This window comes from Rhineura floridana, chromosome 1, assembly GCF_030035675.1.
Source record: "Rhineura floridana isolate rRhiFlo1 chromosome 1, rRhiFlo1.hap2, whole genome shotgun sequence".
NCBI lineage: Eukaryota > Metazoa > Chordata > Lepidosauria > Squamata > Rhineuridae > Rhineura > Rhineura floridana.
The window spans coordinates 96,071,288-96,089,918 of record NC_084480.1 but is presented as its reverse complement, the minus strand read 5'-3'; the positions used below and the strand labels follow the sequence as shown (position 1 = coordinate 96,089,918).

Below are 18,631 nucleotides of genomic sequence, written 5' to 3'. Positions count from 1 at the left end.
AAGAGCTCCCACGAAGGGTGTGTATGTCTGTACACAACTGACATTCCACACCCTCCATCATTCCAATAATGACCTAGAAAACATATGCAACACCCAACAAGGAACACTAAGCTCCAAAGACTACTGCAGCAAATAAGAAGCTGATGAGGCACATACTGGTAGCACCTTGTACTTAAAATTACAGGCCCTGCCTCCTGTTCTTGTGTTAACAGAGACAGAAGTCGGAGAAAATGAGGGACATCAGTCTTGCATCACAAGATGCCTACATGGTCTGCAGTACATCTGTAACAGCCAAAATTCTCCACCATTCCATCTGACAAGATTGCAGAACCTATATATCATCACACCAGATCGCACCTTTGGAGCATGAATTCAAAATGTACTGTACACAATGGCAAAAGAAAAGAGAATTAAGTGGAACTAAAAGTAGACAGCAACCAGACATAAACATGAAATCTACAAGTGCACCAAAACTGTGAGAAATTTATTTAAAGTCAGCCTATTCTATCACTTAAAGAGACTGAGGGCACTTCAACTTTGTGCATCCTCAAGGAAAGAATTGCTTGTTAAATAATTTAGTGTGCACGCAACTTACAATATGTGTGTATAAAAGTTAAGGTAACATTAGGGTTATTTTCTTTGTAAAAAGCAGGATTTCTGTCTCATATGAAACTGATATACCAAGGTAGCTGCTTTGAACACAATAGTGAATCCTTCTGGGAAGGACCAATACAAAAACTCAGTACTTGTGGCCAATTTCCTTCTTGCCAGAGCTTGTTGCTAGATTTTGCAAGTGAGCAGGCTGGTGGATGGATTGCTCCATCCCACCACCAATAACCCAGTTGGTTTCTGTGCTACCTGCAGAGAAAACAAGTGGATTCCTCCACATTCAACATGGAAACACAAAGGTCTAGTAGCCGGGGGGGGGGGAATGGATCACTCTGTCCCTTCTCCATCAGTGTACTTTACAAAAGGCTTTCTCTAAAATCTAGCCTGCTAAGGACCTACTTGTCTGCGTTTCCATGATGGATGAAGAGGTAGGGGCTTCCCCTCCTCCATGGCTAGCACGGTAATGCAAGCTACTAGCCTCTTTAGCAGATCAGTATTAAAAAAAAGCTGCAAGCTAGGAACTTTTTGTGAACTTCATTAGAAGACTGTCATTAGCTATTTCCATAGATATGAGCTGAGCCTAATTTTGGTATTGTTCAAATTGTTCTTGTGTATATTAACAGATTCGCCATGAAGAGGGCCATATGTAATGAAGTAAGGAGGACATCCCCTGTTCTAAAACAATCCTGCCCATGGTGGACAGCAATACACTAGGATACAATGAAGCATAGTATTATATTAATCTTCATATTTAGAAACAAGAAAGGTCTGCAGCAGGGAAACAGTTTTCTTATTTCTGCTTCATCCTCATCATCCTCACTTTGAACATACTGGTGTTCACAGTTTCCAAGTAGGGAAAATAGCACATACAATCCCTGAAGGGGTCCAATAAACAACAAAATCCAGTATTCACAAGTCCATTATTCATGAGACCCCCCCCCATCAAATACCTATGCCCTATTAAGTATATAAATGCAGATCCTGCAAGAACAGAAGTTAATACGCATCAACTAAGAGCATTGCTGAAGGTCTTTCCTGCTTTTTAACTCTCATATGAATGCTACTGCAGGACAGAATGCAGATAAAGCCAATTATTTAATCAAATGTTCATGGAGACCTACATTATTTTATACACAGAGGCTGCGTACACACCACACATTTAAACCACACAATTTCCGCCGAAGGATCATGAAAAGTGCAGCTTACCCCTTACAGAGCTACAGTTCCCAGCACCCAGCACCATCTTTGGGGGAAGTCACGTGCTTTGAACAAATGAAGTGTATACAGCCCTCTGAGTGCATCTGCACATGTGCGTGTGTGAATGTGAACGACATGTTTTGTTTCCCATTAAAACCTGATGTAAATCTCATCTGAAAAGCTTGCCCTCGGAGTAACAAACTGCACCACCCAGAGCGCTTTAGCCAATAACCAGTCTAGAATTTTATTATCAATAATGACTCTCCCTTTAAGTGAGTAATAATGGTGAATAAAATGTGGAGTTCACAGTCGATGTTTCAGACAGATTTTAATCTAAAGTAAACATCACTCATGAAAACGCCTTAGACACCGTGTCTGTGGGGAGCGGGCTCCCCTTGCCTATTCAGAGGGGATTATTGCTATATCACCAAGCGGAGTAAGAAGGCAGCGTGAAGGGAGGGGAGGGGAGGGGGGAATAGCCTTTCAGGCCTGGAAAAGAACCTCCTTCCCTTTCTCTGATACTGGAGCCACAGGCACATCTTCGCAGCGTCCGTCACCCCCCCTCCCGAAACTACCGGCGGCGAGTACGCGCTGCCCGCTCCCCACATGAGACAGATAGGAGGGGAGGCAGTCAGTCAGTGTCTCCCTCTATCCCGCTCATTGGGGGAGGGGGGATGAGGATGAACTTACTCGGTAACCGGTTGAACCGCCCTTCGGGCCCCAGGCTCGTTGCTTTTGCGTCCTCGTCCTTGCCCCACTGCCACGACCTCCGCCAGCCCCTCCGCACCCCGTTACTAATCTCGCTCCATTGTACCGAGACGGAAGCAACAGCAGCAGCAGCCCCCGTCACACCAACCACCCGAGCTCACTGCCCCCTCCTCCCTTCCTCCTCCTTCCTCCGCCCCTTCCACAGCCCAGCGCCAGTCGCAGCGCCTTTGCTCCATCCGGCACATTGTGTTTACCTCACGAATTACGGGCGCCATGACGCGAGAGGCAAGAACCGCCCCTCTGGCCATCAGGGACTCCGATAGCAAGAGAACCTCGCGATCCTAAAAGTAGACACGATCAAACCAGAAATAATTAAAAATTAAATGTTAAAAAAAACCTTAAACAAATTTAAAACAAACAGCCTTTTTGTCTTTAATCGTAGCCTTATCAAACTGTATTCTCGTTTTCTCTTTGCAAAATAAATTTTATTTTGTTTTTACTACATTTTTACCTTACACTTACCACACTGAGTTCAAAACACCATGCACGGTCTCTCCTCCCTCTCTCCCATTTAATCTTGTCAACAACCCTGTGCGGTAAATTAGGCTGAGAGACAGTGAGTGGCTCAAAGCCAGCCCGTGATTTCACTGAATCTCCCATAATCGCAACAGTTTTATGCAGTAGTGAACCCAGGGAGTAAACCTTAACCTTCGAACAAGTGAGATAAGAATATAGCGTGCCTCTAAAGCTATACAAATGTGCCTTTTACTCATTACTACGTATATTCACATCTTTACACTTTTGTTTTATGCTTCCAGATGTTATAGTTAGGTTCAAAGCAGGTTTGAGGTGCATAGTTCTAAATTCTGGAAATTATAAGTGAATCACTTGCTGTCGTTATTTTATACATATAGTTGTTTTCTCAGTGTGTGTTCCAAGTAGGGCGGCATTTCAACCATGTGGGGGGGGGGAAAGGTTACAAAACGTTTTAAAGGCTTACTCCTGGATATATACAGGATTGAGGCTACAATTCTAAACCCATTTACCTGAGACAAACTTCCTTTGAACTCAATGGGACTTGCTTCTGAATAGATATGTACAGGATTGTGCTGTAAGGCAGGTGTGGGGAACCTTTGGCCCTCCAGATGTTGATGAATTCTAACTGCCATCACGCCTATTGGCCATGCTGGCTGGGATTGATGGAAGTTGAAATCCAGCAACGTCTAGGGGGGTCACAAGTTTCCCATCATGCTACAGTGTTGGTTAGTCCATTAGGGTAAATGGGACATTGCACCACCAACCTTATTCTTGATTCCTCCAAGCCCATCTGCCTTTTAGACACAACCAGTCCAGAGAGTAGCTCTGGCTATGAGCTTCCTCCCCCTTGTCTCATTGCTGCTTTTGTAAACTCAGCAACAGAATGGGAACAAAACTAGAATTACTTGGCTTGCCTGTCATTGACTCTGGTTCAACCTACAGTTGGGCTCTTTGCTTTCCGCCCCACCAGTCCTAAATGGGTACCAGCTGCCACTGCTATGCCTTCTTACCTGAGAGTAAGCCTCAGTGAACACAACCTGTCCAAGTAAACATGCTAGGATTGTGCTATAAATTGCTGTAAAAAGCAGTGCATTGTGTTAAAGTTGCTTTTTAAATCTCATAATAGCTGGATGTATAATCACATGTGGTCAGAAACTAGGGTGGCCAGTTGCAAAAATGGACAGGGCTCCAACCCCTTTAACACTTATGTGGAAGAGGGAATTTCAGCAAGTGGCGTTTGTCTTGCAAAAATCCTACCAGTTAAGCCCCATGCAGATACTTTCTTTCACTCACTGACGCTACCTGCGATGGCAGAAGTGCTGGCTCCACTATAGTCACTTTGTTTATTTATTTAGAGAATTTTCAAGCCACCCTTCAAGTGATCCCTGAGTGGGTTACAGTGGTATTTAAAATATTCCCTGCCCTATCAGCTACATATTTAGTGTAATATTTGTAAAGCAGCACAAACACAAGCATTTCCTTTACAGATGTTCCGTCAAATGCATGGACATTGAGGAGGGGGTGCTTGAGGCTGACATGTATGGTCCTGTTCTCTCCTCCACACTTAATGCCAACTTGTGCAGGAAAAGTCTACACACGGCTTTAATTATTGTTGAATTTGTACATACTGACCATGATCTGCTGCAGATGTGGAGGGGAGAAGAATTTGTGGCACTCGTCTTGGTGATGTTGCAGGTATAATTCAGTAGATGCTGTGTGTCGCTAGTGCACCACATTATTATACTAATTTAGCTATGGATGGGGTGAAATTGCATTTTCCCAGTGCTCAATATTGTAATTTATGCGCAGGGGAAAATGTAGTTCCCTAGGAAGGAATGCATTAGCTTTGGTAATGTTGTTTGGTTATGTTCAGCTAATGGCAACAACTCCAAACATGGCGTGCAAAAGCAATTTTGTCTAGAAAGGCTGAAAGGTTGATGAAACTCCAGTTCAACTAGTTTTTTTTTTTAATATGGGATTGACTGATGGCCTTCTTATTTTTTTAAAAAAGATTTGCAGTCTTCCCATCTAGATGCTAAGGAGGAAGTAGCACAATAATCCTTTCAAAATATAGGCCTTTGTGACATAGTACCACACCCAGGCAGAAACTAGGCTAGGTCAGCATATTAAGAGTGACTCTTAACCTCATCCTATGGACTGATTAAAATGACTCATCGCATCACTTAGATGTGTCAATGTCTCCTTTGAAATAATGGCCAAAATTGCTTCCAAAACATCGTCACTACTCAAGGTGTGTTTATAGTTTGCTTTTCCTTTATATCTACTGTCAAGGCATGCGGGAGAATGATAGGAATGGTGACGAGCATACTGCTATCCAAGGGTGCAAAGTGGAGTACAGTGCCAGCCATGTTTTTGTACTTGAGCTTAAAACAGCTCTTGATTCATCCTTATTTGGCAAATCTGGGTTGATCAGCATGATTAAAGACTCTTCTGCACAATGATATTAACATAAAAGAGTGGGAGAGGTGTTTTAAGCCTCATGAATAAAATCGCTACAATCAATAGCCAAAGATAGAGTTAAAAGCCATTTAAGCCTCACATATGAAAACAATACAAACTGGACTACTCAACTTAGCTGGGATACAAGCGTAAATTTGAGTAAGAGGTGGGATTTTGCCTCCACATGCAAATGCATGGAAAGAAGAAATCTAAATACAAGTGTGGCTACAACGTTTAATTGACAAAAAGATATCTACAGTTAGTTTTTTTAATGTATATCAATGTTTCATATAACTTACTTATAAAAACCATGGGTGGGTGGCTGACCAGCTTAGAAGAACCATTCTCTTTTCTCTCATGCACACAGCAAGGAACGCCTCTTCTAAACCAATGCCTGCTGTGTTATGTATATGCCTCAACTAAAAACGAAGTATACTTTTTCCCTTCAGAAGTATTTTTTTATTCATGTGCAAATATATGCAATTTAATCATTTAATTATTATTTAATGTTTATTTAATTGATTAACTAATAGGCAAAAAAACTTACTGTTTAAGAATGTACCTATAGCCCACAAATATTTCTATCAAACTTTAAAAAGCAGTCTAATTGGGCAGCTATAGTGAATGCGCCAGGGGAGCAGGAGACCTGACCTCCTCTCTGAGATATTGTACTGCCCTACAAATTTGTCAAAATGCAAACACCATTTGGGTTGGTCTTTCACAGTCCAATCCACTTCCTGTGTAGCTTGGTATTTAAAGGTTGACAGAAATATCTGTGGGCTATAGGTACGTTCTTAAACTGCAAGATTTTTTGCCTATTAGTGAATTTCTCTGTTTTTTAATCTGGGAGGTAAGAAATGGGATCCTGTGCAAGTTTGCTGAGAACAGATTGATTATTTGCATGCTTATTGAGTTCAGTGGAATTTTCTCCACTGCAAATATGCTTAGGATAGGTGAAACTGACCACAGAGGAGGAGGAGGAGGAGGGAGCAAGGGGAGGGAGGAAGGGAGGAGGATGGGAGGAGTGTTGTGGAAATTCCTTTTATTGTTCCACAACTAAATGATTCGGACTCAGGAATAAGTGCACACGAGACCTTCAGTCAGAAAGCTAGCATTTATTACTTACATAAGGAGACAGCGATCACACAAGCATGTCTGCCTGAACAAAGACTGAGACTCCCTTATATACCCTCGCAACATCCAAGCACACGTGATCCCACATAGCAAATGAAAAAATTTCTATCTGCGATGTGCACCAGAAGAGCTGTGCAGTAACCCCCTGTTAGCTATTAAAGTGGCAGGAGTTTTAAAAATTTACACCATCACTCCAATCTCTCCACCCTCCTTTGTACTTGCAATTACCCTCGCCCACCACAGCTGTGGAATTTTCCACATCAGGAGCAGGCAGGAGGCGGAGGGGAGGGGAAGGACAGGTTTGATCATTTGCATATTTATTGAGTTCAGTGGGATTTACTCCTGTGCAATCATACTTAGGATAGGTAAAACCAGGGCCGGCTCCAGGAATGCCGGGGCCCTTGGGCATCAGCCTGCCCCAGGCCCCTCCGCTCCCCTTCCGCGATCCGTGGCATGAGCTGCACCGCAGATCGCAAGACAAGAGCTTCCGAGCCACCCGCTGCCGCCCACCACCACCATCCCCCCTGCCACCCCCACCCCCACTTCACCTACCTTTCTCTGCTGTTGTTTGCGGCTTCGCGCACTGCGCACGCAGGGTTGCCATCAATCAAGATGGCAGCCGAGGTTTCCGTAAGGGACTGAAGCCTCTGCCGCCATCTTGGTTGATGGCACTCAGCACGCGCATTGCTGCCATCAACCAAGATGGCGGCAGAGGCTTCAGTCCCTTATGGAAACCTCGGCCTGTGCGCACAGTGTGCGCAGCCACAAAGAACAGCAGAGAAATGTAGGTGAAGTGGGGGGGATGGTGGCAGGTGGTGGCGATGGCAGCGGGTGATTTGGAAGCTCTTGTCTTGCTATCCGTGGCACAGCTCGTGCCACGGATCGTGGAAGGGGAGCGGAGGGCCCCTCAGGGGCCCCCCAGGGGCTCCTGTAGCTGTGGGGCCCTTGGGCCAGTGCCCAACCTGGCCACCCTTTGGAACCGGTCCTGAATCCCATTATAGGTCTTAAGAGCACCTTAGCTTCTGTCTGGAAAAGAGGTGCCAATCATATGGCAAATTAATGTTAGGATGTACATAGGTGGCCAAATGCAAAAGAGGACAGAGCTCCTGCACCTTTAAATTAAAATAGTTGTGTGCCAGCATGAATTTCAGCACGTGGAGCCCGGCCCAGCCTCCAAGAGGTCTTCTATATCTTTAAAAGTTGTGCAGGGGGAAGGGAGAATTCTACCTTGTGGTTTTTCTCATTACAATGTTGCAAGAACACCTGCACTTGGCTGACTTTCTCTTCTCCTAAAGATACAGAATCAGTCTCAGGCCATGAACCTGGCAACCCTGCTTGTCATGGAAGAGACACAAGTATAAGGTGCACCAGACCAATCATCTTTTGTATTTGGCCACCCAAGATATATTGGAAGAATGTAGAATGGTGTTAATAGGAGAGGAAGCTGGATATTTTGGCTCTCCTGAAACACAATCATGTTTTGAGATACAAAGAGCTGAGGGAACTGCCTTTATTTATGTATGTATGTATGTATGTATTTATTTATTTATAGAATTTATTAGTTGCCCATCTGGCTGGCTGTCCAGCCACTCTGGGCGATGTACAACATAGGCATATAATACCTAGACATTGAAAATCTAAAAACAATGAAGATAAAATCTAGCCCACCCCAAAAGCCTGCCTGAAGAGCCAGGTCTTCAAGGGCTGGCGGAAACTCATCATAGAAGGGGCATGGCGGAGATCATTTGGGAGGAAGTTCCACAGGGTGGGGGCCACAATTGAAAAAGCCCTCTCTCTAGACCTCACCAGTTTGGCTGTTTTTACTGAGGGGATGGAGAGAAGGTCTTTTGAGGCTGATCTTGTTGGGCGGGATAGCTGATGATGCTGGAGGCGCTCCTTTAGATAGACTGGGCCAAAACCGTATAGGGTTTTAAAGGTCAAAACCAACACCTTGAACTGGGCCCAGAAAACAACCAGTAACCAGTGCAACTCCTTCAGCACTGGAGTGATATGATCTCGCCGGCGGCTGCCTTTAATCTGGCGCGCCGCCGCGTTCTGTACCAGTTGCAGCTTCCGGACCATTTTCAAGGGTAGCCCCACGTAGAGCGCATTACAGTAGTCTAGGCGAGAGGAGACCAGGGCATGTACCACCGATGGGAGCAGATGATTGGGAAGGTAGGGGTGTAGCCTCTGTATCAGATGGAGTTGATACAGCGCTGCCCGGCTCCCAGCTGAAACTTGAGCTTCCATGGACAGTTGGGAGTCAAGAATGACCCCGAGGCTACAGACCTGGTCTTTTAGGGGCAATTGTACCCCATTGAGCTGTTGGGCTGGTGACCAGTAGGCATTACTGTCTCTAGTAGTTTTCCATGAAGCCTACAACTGTGAAGACGTAACTGTGGTTAAGGGGGAGTTATGTCTATGTCCTGTCTGGGAACGGACGGCCAGGGCCGTTGCTATGGTAGCCATCTGATAACAGCTGGGAAAGTTGTAACAGAGTCTATGTGAGTTGTTGTTCTTCTGAATTATGCCTCTGAGCTGAGAGGCTGTGTTTTGTGTTCATCTATGGAGAGAGATGTACCAGAAGGGGGGTGACTGAAGAATCTCTACATGTATTTACTCTTAAGCCTATGGCCCTAATGTCTTAATAAAGACTCTTAACATGCTCTGAGGATGTTTCTTGCTCAACTTAACTCCAACGTAATGTATGCTGTTTCACACAACAACGCACACAAGCCAACAGTGGTAGCAGAGGATGGTTACGCTCCACAGCGCATTACACCGGAGTAAGTTGCTGGTCTGAATGGCAGACGGAGTTCCAGAGAGGGCAGCTTGATTGATTGAACCAGACGGAGGTGAGCAGCATGGCTGTAAACCTGTCTGGGGGAGGCTTGCCGATGAAACGACTTAATGAGAAGAATTTTGCCAGCTGGAAGCCGAGGATGAGGGCTTTGCTGATAACAGAGGATTTATGGGACGTGATTGAAGAAAAAACCCCGGCAGTATTGACCGCGGCCTGGAAGCGTCGAGACCAGAGGGCGCAGGCGTTTATAATCTTGGCTCTATCGGATTCTCTACTGATGTGTGTGAGAGATGAGCCGTCGGCTAAAAAGATGTGGGACGCGTTGCAGGAATTGTCCCAGGAATGGCAGCGGAGGCAGGAGGCGCTGAGAGCCCAGCCGGTGGGAGCTGTCAGAAGCAAGGAGGAGAAATGTGCCGAACCGGAGCAGACTGCTGAAAGCAGACAGGAAAACAAGCGGGAGCAGCAGCGGCTGAAGTCTTGTTTTGCCTGTGGGGCCCATGGGCATCTCCGTAAAGATTGTGCAATCAAGCGAAACTCCAGGGACGGAGGCTTGAAGCAGGGACGTGTGAACTTTGTTTGTAAACAGAAGTCCAAAGACTTGGAACAAATTAACTTTATTGTCGACAGCGGAGCAAGCCATATATTAATTAACGACAGGAGTCTGTTTTACACGTCTACAGATGAGCAGGACTTTGTTTTACTTGCTGATGGATCACGGAAATCCGTAAAAGCTCGTGGTCTGATTAAATTTGACAAACTTGGACTAATGTCAAACTGTTTGTCCGTTCCGGACTTGGCTCATAATATTTTATCAGTGGGCAAACTGGTGAGTTGTCAATTTTCAGTCTGGTTTGATAAAGGAAAATGTTGGGTGCAAAGAGGAGAAAATGTTGTCTGTCAGGGTTTCATGACACAAGGGCAGTTTAAAATGACCGTGGGTGTGAAGTGTGCTGATGCCTTGAGTTTAATGGGGCGGAAAGGGAATGACCGCCAGAGCTGTAAGAAGACAGCTGTTAAAGGCACACAGCCACAGTATTCATGTAATGCAGTCAGGCTGATGCCTGAAAGAGTGCATCGCAGCCGAGTTTACAAGCCACAGGGTAAGAGACGTGGCAAACGTGCACCTAGAGCACAAGAGAATGCATATTTCAAAGTTTGGTGTCCAGAAACACAGCAGTTAATTCTGAGCAGAAGCATTAAAGTCTCAGAGGAGCCTTGGGCTCAGGGGGAGATGGTCCTTCTTACAGGAACAAATGACACACAAACACGAACACAATTTAGGCCAGATGTTGACATTAAAGTGGAAGGTACACAAATTCCTCTCAGAGATGTTTTGAATGAGCTCATTTCTGGAAAACGCAGATCGAAGAAACGAAAAGCTGAGGAAATGGAAGCTCCTGTGCAGGTTGTGCCAAGCACAAGCACAAATGGGGGGGCAGAGAGAGCCGAGGCTCTGGTTCCTTTAAGACGCTCCACGAGAGCGAATTTAGGCAAACCGCCTGACAGATTTACTGTGGGATTAATAACAAGTCCAGGCATGAATAAAGTTGTAGAAATGGATCCTGAAACACTTTATTTGACATGTGTTGAACCAAAGTTTGATTGAGTTTCTGAAATGTACTGCTATGTACTGAGATGTAAGTTTGTACTGAACTGAAAATGCAATGTACTGAAATGTATTGCAAGAGGTATTGTAGAAATGTATGACTGTATGACTATGTATTGTGGAGATGTAGTTCATGTGTATTTTGCAGTCTTAATGGAAAAAAGGGAAGCTGTTGGGCTGGTGACCAGTAGGCATTACTGTCTCTAGTAGTTTTCCATGAAGCCTGCAAGTGTGAAGACGTAACTGTGGTTAAGGGGGAGTTATGTCTATGTCCTGTCTGGGAACGGACGGCCAGGGCCGTTGCTATGGTAGCCATCTGATAACAGCTGGGAAAGTTGTAACAGAGTCTATGTGAGTTGTTGTTCTTCTGAATTATGCCTCTGAGCTGAGAGGCTGTGTTTTGTGTTCATCTATGGAGAGAGATGTACCAGAAGGGGGGTGACTGAAGAATCTCTACATGTATTTACTCTTAAGCCTATGGCCCTAATGTCTTAATAAAGACTCTTAACATGCTCTGAGGATGTTTCTTGCTCAACTTAACTCCAACGTAATGTATGCTGTTTCACACAACAACGCACACAAGCCAACATGAGCACCAGGTCCAAATCCCCTAACCTTCCCTTGTCTCCCACGAACAGTACCTCGGTTTTGTCAGGGTTCAGCTTCAGCTTTTTCCTTCCCATCCAGCCACTCACCTCCCCATGCAGCTATACCCTTCCCATGCACCTATACCCTGTAGCAGGGAACATTCTCTTCTGGGTAATAATCTGAGGGCTACATGCCAGTTATGGGCAGGGCCAGAGGCAAAATTGGGTAGAGCAACAAACGTGAATTTTAGCATTGACCAGTGAGCTAGTTTCTACATGCACTCATACAACCCTCTATATTCTCCATCCAGGCAGGCAAGAGGCATTATCAGACTTCATGGACACATTTTAGCACAGGGGTCACCAGCTTTTTGGACCAGCAGGCACATCTTGAATTTTGAGAAAGTGGTGTGGGCATCAATCACAAAAATAGCTGCCATAGGGCATGGTGTAACACAATATGGCTGCCATGGGGGACATGGCATAACACATTAGAAAGAGTACAGTCATCATTTCTCATGTTTGCCATGGGAAATCACCTGTGTCCTGCTGGTCCTGATCGTGGAGATCACACAATATTGATTCCCTATCACACACAGCAATACTGTTGATGTTTAATAAAAACAGGGAGCATTCCCCAGTACCAGGAAAGATATACAAGGTGGCCACTCCACACTCGCACTCTCTCACACACAGCACATGCACACAGTTGTCACATACATACAGACTACAGACACACTTTCATCTCTCTCACATACACTCATACACTTCACATATATACAGCCACACTTACATATCTCTATCTGTGTCTGCCCAAGTGTATCTCTCCCTCTCATAGACCACACATATATTTCTCCCTCCCCCTATACAGCTCTCTCTCTCACACACACAGACACAGAGAATGCTTGAGCAGCCTCTCCCCATTCAGAAAAGCCCCTTAATGAGGGGGGGGGAAGTGCCTGCCATTAAAAAAATTGTTTTGAACAAAATACATGAGGGCCGCCAATAGGTGATCCTTGTTCTAGCCAGGTAAAACCATTTGGGGTGAAAAGGGGTGTGGCCTTGAGAAGGTTCTGAGGGCCAGATAGAGAGGCCTGAATGGATCTGAGGTTCCCCACCACTTCCATAGCAAGATAGTGGTCAGCCATGGATCAAAATACTGGAAAACTGTAAAGTATAGATTAGGAACAGAGGAAATTCTGCATAGCTGGGACTATTTGGTTATGGTGTTCAGAGTTTAATTGGAATGATAATTGTTATTGTATTAGTGGGCATCGTTGTGAAAGAATATTTTCAAGAGTTTTTAACCCTTGTTTTTAACCCTGAGACAGCCAGTGTGGTGTAGTGGTTAAGGTGTTGGACTAGGGCCTGGGAGACCAGGGTTCGAATCCCCATATAGCCATGAAGCTCACTGGGTGATCTTGGGCCAGTCACTGCCTCTCAGCCTCATGAAAACCCTATTCATAGGGTCGCCATAAGTCAGAATCGACTTGAAGGCAGTACAATTTTTAACCCTTTTTAAAAAGATGTTTTTAAAGCTTTTTTTAAAAAAATGTTTTTAATGTTGTTTTGTTTTAATGTATTTTAAGGTCTGTTTTTATGATGTTTTAAAGTGTTTTTAGTGTTTCTGTTTGCCGCCCTGGGTTCCTGCTGGGAGGAAGGGCAGGATATAAATCAAATAATAAATAAATTAATAAGAGTTGTTGGTCTCTTCCTTTGCCTACCAGCTCTTTTGCTTTTCCAATATATCATGGGACTGACTTACAATAGGTTAAATTTAACTGATCTGAACTCATGTCTGGGTAACAATCTGATTTAAAATAGCAAAAGTTTTAAAATTAAAAATTTTCACTAGATGGCAGCAGATTCAAAATTATATGTTGAAATAACTGCTGCTGCAATCCAATTGCATATTTCAGACAGATGTCTTGACTCCTATTGCCTTGTGAAATGGCACCTTCAACTTTAAACACATCAAAATTGCTATTCAGCCCAGACAGTTCCATAAATCTTTATAAATCTTTATAAACGTCTTTATAAAAGGAATCTTTATAATAGTCTTTTTGTGAATAGTAACATATGTCCATCATATTTGCTGAAAACAGCTGTATGATCTAGGGATGGGATCTGTTGGCCGGTGTTGGTTCGAAACCATTCTATTGACCTAACAGGCTGGTATCGATTTGAGTTTGTTCTTTGTCCGCAAGCCACTGCTTTTACTAAACCATTTTTTTCCCTTGGAAAAAATATTGATTTACTATTGATATTTTGAAAAGAAATATCAATATTTTCAAAGAAGAAAATGTCAATAAAATTAAGCAACTATCAATAAAGCCAATAAAATATCAATAAAATATTGATCAATATAAATAAAATATCAGTAAAAATACTGATATTAATATCAATAGATCAGACATTTTAAAAAATGTTTCCCAAAGTAGCCGCTGAAAACCACTACACAAAAATCCAATCCATAGCAATAGTGAATTAATGGAAAATTTGGTACAAAATCAGAATTGGGCAGAATTCTAGCACATTCCTAATGTGAACATACTTGAAAGCTGCTCTTAGCCACATGTTCCCAGCATGTATACATACTGGGTGTCATTCTAAAACTATCATATATTATAATCCAGATGTGAGTATCATAATAATTCCTATGAAGTAGTTCTATGTAGCCCTTTCTTCATAAATGAAGCCTCCCTTCTCTCGTTATAAATGTTTTTGAGTGAAAAATATACTGTGGCTTTAAGTCAGGCCTGGGGGCCAAATGTGGCCCTCCAAGTCTCTCTCTCTGACCAATGGTCTCTCCTTAGTCCACACCCCTTCCCAGATCTGCTTCAGACCCTCTGAGTGTATTTGCTTGACTGGATTTGTGTTCTTGAACTCCTATTTTACCTCTTGCTTGACTGGTTGGAGGACAGAGAGGAGTGTGCCAAATGTGTGTAGAAACTAGTTTACTGTACAAACGTGACATCTGCCCACTTTGCCTCTGGCCTCACCCACCACTGGCATGTGCCCCCCCTTGCAAAGGTTGCTCAGAACAGAATTCAGGCTGGAAAAAAATTCTTTTTCAAACTTTAAGGAGCAGGCTGATTTAATAGTCCTGTTACTCCAGCAACAGGTATACAAGGGCTTACACTCGTGATCCTATGAACTCCATCATGATGTAAGCACACATTTTAAACTATACCATACTTCCTTTCTCAAAAAACAGAGGTAGAGGGGCTCTGATCTAGATGAGAATCATGGTGTGGGTGGCGAGTGGGGGATAACCCTTTCCTTACCACACCATTTCCCTTCCACTTTTTGCAATGCAATAGCACTTTTTGCAATAGCACCTTTAAGGACAAATATCAGAGTTTGTGTGTGTTTGTTTTTGAAATAGCACTGAGAGGAAAAGGTGGACTTGGACCCCACTTCTCCTTGCGCTGTTGTCCCAGTTCAGGCTGGGAGTCGTGCAACTGCTTTTTGTGAAGAGCATAGCCTGCCTGCCTGCCTGCCTGCCTGCCTGCCTGCCTGCCTGTCTGTCTTTCTTTCTTTCTTTCTTTCTTTCTTTCTTTCTTTCTTTCTTTCTTTCTTTCTTTCTTTCATATGAAATTCCATCGTTTAACCTGCTTTATGTTAATGTTCTTAATCTTAATCCATCTGATATAATCTCAAGGACAGGACTGAGCTGTTAGGATGCTACAATGCCACTGAAACAATTGGGGTTCCTTGTGATTTAAGTGGTTTTTTAGTGTTCAGGGTTACAGTTTTATGAAAGCAGGACAGTGATAAATGCCTCAGAGTTGGTGGGGTTGGATACATGTTGCAGAAAGGGGCAATGATTCCTGACTGTGGCAGAGATCTCAGTTTTGACAATGGCAATGATTTCTAACAGGATTTTCAAGGTATGTCCTCACCCTATAAAGTACCTCTCCTTTCCTTAGAGCATTTATGGAAAGTTGCAGTTGTAATGGAAAATCTTAAGTAATAACTCCTTCCACCCATCTAATTAAAGCACATATGCGTAAACTACATGAAATAGTTTATTACATTTTTATTTTGCTAGAGAGCTTTACAGACCGCATTTTGCTGATCACCATGTTATCTAATTTCTCCAAAAATATGGCAAACTAAACACAAGGCACTGAAAATACATTAGAGTGAGTCTGAGACATTTTTTTCACAAAGAGTATACAACTGGGGAGGGAGTAGGAAAAGAGCTAATTATACATTATGTCTAACTTGCATACACAGGCAATGCTAATTAGTGCTGTTATGATGAATTGTGTCAATTTACCCAGGCCAGGAATCCGTTACAAAATCACTCTTTTGCTGCAGAATTGTCATTATGGATAAGAATAAGATTAATTACTAGAAAACTGCATAGTCATACCAGTTGGTAGTAGAAATTTGGGGTCCTGATCCTGCTAAAAGTAGGAATACTAACCAAGTCCTATAGAAACCAAACAAAAGAAGTAAGACATGACTAAAAACACCCATTACTTTCAATGGGAAATGAAGACCAAGACTGTAACTTGTAGCCCTCCAGATATTGGACTACAATTCCCATCAGCCCCAGCCAGCATGGCTGATGGTCAGGGGTGATGGAAATATTATTTTAATTAGGGTTGCCAGGTGTCCAGTTTTTGCCCAGAGACTCTGGATTTTTGGTGTCCTCTCTGGGTCTCCAGGTGTGCCAGCTTAATCTCTGAATGCTCAGCTTTCATTTTTTAAAAAAATAAGTTTCTAGGTGGTCTGGTTCATGAGATATACACCAAAACATCACACACACACACACACACACACACACACACACACACACACACACACACACACACACACACAAGAGAGACACACACACACACACACACACACACACACCTCTTCCATAAAATTATCTCTTAGTTGGCTGCTTTAACCCCTCCCTTTCAGGTTTGTAGCCAATCAGTCAAGTCAGGGTTGTGATTGACAAGGGATTTCTGGGTCTCCAGGCTGTACCTAGACTCCACTGTAAAGGTAGAAAACTGTTGTTTTTTTCCTGTTTATCTGAAAATCTCATAAATTGAGTAAGTATATAGCTTTTTCACTTTTGTGTGCAGGAGTCAAACAAGTTAAATTTTCCTGGGCTGTTGAAGGCGGCACTGTTTTGAAACCTTCTCAATATGAAGCTTTAATCCAATCCTTTCTGGGAGTAAAGCTGCAATGCTAATCCCACATTCCTAAAGTAAACCCCATTGAATTCAATAGGGCTTACTTTTGAGCAGAGCGTGGAAAAGTTACTTTTTTGAACTACAACTCCCATCAGCCCCAGCCAGTATGGCCACTGAATTGGGCTGATGGGAGTTGTAGTTCAAAAAAGTAACTTTTCCAAGCTCTGCTTTTGAGTAGACATGATTAAGATTGTGCTGTAGATTAATGGGACTTTTGAGTGAACATAGCAAAGGACTGTGTTTGTGTTGTAAATCTTTCTTTCCCTCTCCAATCCTATTTTTAAAGCAATTAGGCAGTGCTTACATAGATATCACTGCTTTTATTATATAGGAAACTAATACTGATTTTATTTTTTAAAAAGTTCTGCAGTGACCAACTCATTTTGACAATAATTATATGGGGTGTATGTATTTTTACATCTCCAGTGTGTGTATGGAGTCTTCCCAACAACCCTGTGAGGTAGGATTGCCAACTGGAAACCAAGGCAGCTCACAACAAGAAATAAATCCTTTAAAATCCAATAACCGTAAGAAGTATAAACAGTTGCAAAACAGCTTAAAGTGGCATGATTCTGAATTTTGGGTTGGATGAGTGATTCTTATCACTTGAGGCTGCAGTTCTATGCACGCTTCCCTGTTTGAGTAAGCCCCATTGAATACAGTGGGACTTGCTTCTGAGTAAACAATCATAGGATTGCACTACAAATATCTTTACAGGTTTAAACTGTAATAAACATCTTTGACAGTCATGCTTATATAAATATTACTTCATACCAGGTTCCGATAAGTATTTGATTTTACCCTATGGTTGTACATTATTATTTCCTCTACATTTTAAGTGTGCCCTTCTTCCTTGCGGTTGTCATGGTTCCCCTCTGTTGTTTTCATCCTGAGGGGCAGATTAGGCTGAGAGATGGTGAGTAGCACATGGTCACCCAGTAAACTTTATAGCTCATTTCCATTTTTAAAAATTAATTTAAATGATTTACATGCAGGCAAAATTTATTAAGTAGATCCACACAATGCATTTAAAGCACATCCAACTCGCATTTAAAGCGCATGACTTCCCCTAAAGAATCCTGGGAAATGTAGTTTCCCCCTCACAGTTATAATTCCCACCACCCTTAACAAACTACAGTTTCCATGATTCTGTGGTGGGATTCATGTGCTTCAAATGTGTATTTTATGTGCTATAAATGAATGATGTGGATCTGCCCTAGGTGTGCTGTGCATGCATTAATGAATTGAAAAGAACAATTTTAAAATATATTCTTTTAAATAGGAGAAGGGCTGTAGCTTAGTAGCAGGGCATATGCTTTGCATGCAAAGGTCCAAAATTCAATTTAGGGAAAAGAGTATTGCCTGGAATCCTGAAGAACCAATGCTAGTCCATGTCATCAGTACTGAGCTAGATTAGCTAGATGGTGTCAAATGGCCTGAGTCAGTATAAGGTAGATTCCTTTGTTCTTAAAAGTGGAAAGAGACCAAAAGGCCACAGTGACTCCAAAATTTATTTATGTATTTTATTTATAACATTTATATACTGCTTTATTGTAAAAAATCTCAAAGCAGTTTACAGAAGGAATTAAAACAATAAAACATTATTGGCAAAAACAGTTAAAGACAGGTATTTAAAAACATTCAAAATAATAAAACCAACAATGAGTTAAAGATAGATAAAAAAAACACAGTAGCTTCTACCTGCGTGGGTAGGCTTGCCTAAACAATAATGTTTTTAGCAGGTGCCGAAAACAGTACAATGAAGGTATCTGCCTAATGTCAATAGGCAGGG

The 18,631-nt window shown here is 42.8% G+C and overlaps 1 protein-coding gene and 1 long non-coding RNA gene across 11 annotated transcripts in view; one reads left to right on the top strand and one right to left on the bottom strand.

Annotated features, from left to right (window-relative positions):
* Positions 1–18,631, bottom strand: part of TUT7 (terminal uridylyl transferase 7) — a 76,609-nt gene that overhangs the window by 49,937 nt on the left and 8,041 nt on the right. For 2 of the 6 annotated variants that reach the window (XM_061626555.1, XM_061626580.1), the window contains exon 1: positions 2,497–2,697. The exons of 1 other annotated variant lie outside the window; for it this stretch is intronic. The gene's annotated coding sequence lies outside the window, so the exon portion shown is untranslated. Of the gene's footprint in view, positions 1–2,496; positions 2,698–2,768; positions 2,856–18,631 lie in introns of those variants that run through there. 3 more of the 6 variants (XM_061626596.1, XM_061626588.1, XM_061626562.1) reach the window with 2 other exon arrangements.
* LOC133384841 (uncharacterized) overlaps positions 15,141–18,631 on the top strand; it is a 74,699-nt gene continuing 71,208 nt past the window's right edge. For all 5 annotated transcript variants that reach the window (XR_009762717.1, XR_009762715.1, XR_009762714.1 and 2 more), the window contains exon 1: positions 15,141–15,534. This is a non-coding gene — a long non-coding RNA (uncharacterized LOC133384841). The remainder of the gene's footprint in view (positions 15,535–18,631) is intronic.